Genomic DNA, 3,391 nt, shown 5'->3' with positions numbered 1-3,391 from the left:
GAAAATGGCAAAACCTTCCACAGGCCCTGACTGGAGGCTCTTTGTGACTCACAGAAGCCAGCTAAGAGGAAGGCTTTGTCACCAGGTTGGTGGGGACCAAACAAAAGAAATATTATTGAAATCTTGGCTTTACTCTAAGGCTGCTATGGGCTTGAAGCTCTGAAAAACCATTTCTCTGAGAGAAAGGTCAATGTGTGAGTGATGAGATGTGGGAAGTATTTGAACTTATCTGGGAGCCAAAGCTGTAGAACTAGTCTCCCCAGAAGCCAGTTCACAGCTTCTATTATGGCAGCTCTGAGGCAAGGGACAGAAGTCTGGCTAAAAGCTACTGGAGGGAAAAGAGGTGACACAAGCTGGCTTTCAGGATCACATACCTGCCACAAACAGGATGAATTAAGAACTGGTGCTACTTAGAAGAGGTGGCGAAAAGCTGCACTTCAGTAGAGCGGATTTGCTGGGGGTTGGACGTTCCACAGGCAGCTGAAAAGAACAGAGGAAACTGGGCTGAAGAGAGAATGAAACGTCCAAGACTCAGAACACCAGAGACCGCCTAGGGGAACAGCTCTCAGAACTGGGCTCCACAGTCTTTGGTCTGGAAAGGTATCTTTGGGACTTGGGAAGAAAATGAACTTCAGCCTGCAGAGGGTCAGAAAGGAAGCTTGGAGTGTCCAGGGCAGAGCCAAAGAAATGTCTGACTGTGACAGGCTGAGGAAGGCTGAAACTTGTATCCAAAGAGCATGCGGCTCACAGAGAAGAGCAGGAAAGCCCTGACCCAGGACAAAGTGTGGCCCCCAGGCCCGCAGCACCACCTCACCTGCAAACTCGTTTGAAATGTGAATTGTTGCCTCCTCACCCCCCGCCCCTTAGCCCACTTAATCAGAAAATCTGAGAGCTAAAGCCCAGCAAACTGTGTTTTAGGAAACCGTCAAGTGATTTTGATGCAGGCTAGGGGATCTGAAAGTAGGTAGAAGGGAACGGGGATATATAATGAAAATTAATATCAGAATAAGATAGACCCTCAATAATAAGCAATATGATAGAACCTGTAATCTAGGAATCCCCTTCTGCTTTTACCTAATCCTCCCACAGATTCTGACATAGGAGACACATTAAGACACATACACAGTCTGTACACAGTGAGACTAGTATTTCAACTCACAAAATATTTTGTATGAGACCAGCACTCACAGACACTCACAATAGGAGCAGGGAAGCTCCAGGTAATATCTTAGAGCAGAAAACATAGATCTGTTTCATGCTAATTTCACCATGTCTTCTCTCCTGCCATCCCCCCATCAATTCCCCAGGCCTTCAATAACATTTTCCTGTGACCTTCTTCAAAAAAAGTGGATCCTCACACTCACCATATCACCCTTTTTCTTTCCCATCATCATTCAAGATAAGAACACAATAAAATTGCTGTCATATGGTATTATTTCTCCTCTTTACTACATATACTAGTGTTGCAAAAAGGTTGTTTTCTACTTTTATTTTTTGGGGTGGGGGGTAGCTTCTGAACATTTCAGCCCTATTATGGAATCAAAATGGAGCTGACCTTAAAGTTAAAAAACAGTTTCATTTTCCTTGTAGAAAAATGCATTTCAACTACAAATAATAAATTTGCAGTTGAACTTTTAGAACATGTACATAGATAGAGGTGGACTGATTGGCATGACCCATCACATACAAAGTGGAACAACAACAAAAATCTATTCAAATTGTACTGTCATAGATGGGGAAACAGTGGAAACAGCGTCAGACTTAATTTTTCTGGGCTCCAAAATCACTGCGGATGGTGACTGCAGCCATGAAATTAAAAGGCACTTACTCCTTGGAAGGAAAGTTATGACCAACCTAGATAGCATATTAAAAAGCAGAGACATTACTTTGCCAACACAGATCCGTCTAGTCAAGGCTATGGTTTTTCCAGTGGTCATGTATGGATGTGAGAGTTGGTCTATAAAGAAAGCTGATCGCTGAAGAATTGATGCTTTTGAACTGTGGCTCTGGAGAAGACTCTTGAGAGTCCCTTGGACTGCAAGAAGATCCAGCCAGTCCATTCTAAAGGAGATCAATCCTGGGTGTTCATTGGAAGGACTGAAGCTAAAGCTGAAACTCCAATACTTTGACCACCTCATGCGAAGAATTGACTCATTGAAAAAGACCCTGTTTCTGTGAGGGATTGGGGGCAGGAGGAGAAGGGGACGACAGAGAATGAGATGGCTGGATGGCATCACCGAATTGATGGACATGAGTTTGAGTGAACGCCGGGAGTTGGTGATGGACGGGGAGACCTGGTGTGCTGCGATTCATGGGGTTGCAAAGAGTCGGACACGACTGAGCGACTGAACTGAACTGAACTGATCAAGGAGATGAAACAAAGTCTATGACAACAGTGTTCAAATCTGCTTTGAAATGCTGGCTCTAGCTTCTCTCCCCTTCCCTTCATGAAAATAAAGGCGTAGGGGCAACAGGAAAGAAGGAAGGCAGGAGAGAGGAATGGAAGGAGAGAGTTATAATTTAGAATTGCATAGATTTTCAGAAGATCTAAATACACATTTCTCCAAAGAAGATATACAGAGGAACATGAAAAGATGCTCAACATCACTGATTATTACAGAAATGCAAATCAAAACTGCGAGGTGTCACCTCACACCAGTCAAAATGGCCATTATCAAAAAGTCTACAGATAATAAATGCTGGAGAGGGTGTGGAGCAAAGGGAATCCTTCTACACTGTTGGTGTGAGTGTAAGTTGGTGCGGTCACTACGAAAAATAATATTGAGGTTACTTAACTACCAAAGTAGAACTACCATATAATCTAGCAATCCCATTCCTGAGTATATATCAGCAAAAGATGAAAACTTTAATTTGAAAAGATATAGCGGCACTATTTACAATAGCCAATACATGGAAACAACCTAAGGGTCCATTGACAGATGAATGGATAAAAAGGTGGGGTAGATACAGATTAAAATGGAATATTACTTACCATAAAAAAGAATGAAATAGGGGGGCGGTCCTAAGATGGCGGAAGAATAGGATGGGGAGACCACTTTCTCCCCCACAAATTCATCAAAAGAACATTTGAACGCGGAGTAAAGTCCACAAAACAACTTCTGAATGCCGGCAGAGGACATCAGGCACCCAGAAAAGCAGCCCATTGTCTTCGAAAGGAGGTAGGAAAAAATATAAAAGATAAAAAGAGAGACAAAAGAGGTAGGGATGGAGATCCATTCCGGGAAGGGAGTCTTAAAAACAGAGAAGTTTCCAAACACCAGGAAACACTCTCACTGGCAAGTCTGTGGCGAGCCTTGGAACCTCAGAGGGCCACATAACCAGGAGGGAAAATAAATAATCAAAACCCACAGATTACCCGCCCAACGATAAC

The sequence above is a fragment of the Moschus berezovskii genome, chromosome 9, assembly GCF_049115385.1.
Source record: "Moschus berezovskii isolate FMDL1 chromosome 9, NW_MosBer_1.0, whole genome shotgun sequence".
Taxonomy (NCBI): domain Eukaryota; kingdom Metazoa; phylum Chordata; class Mammalia; order Artiodactyla; family Moschidae; genus Moschus; species Moschus berezovskii.
Note: the sequence above shows the minus strand (reverse complement) of the source record.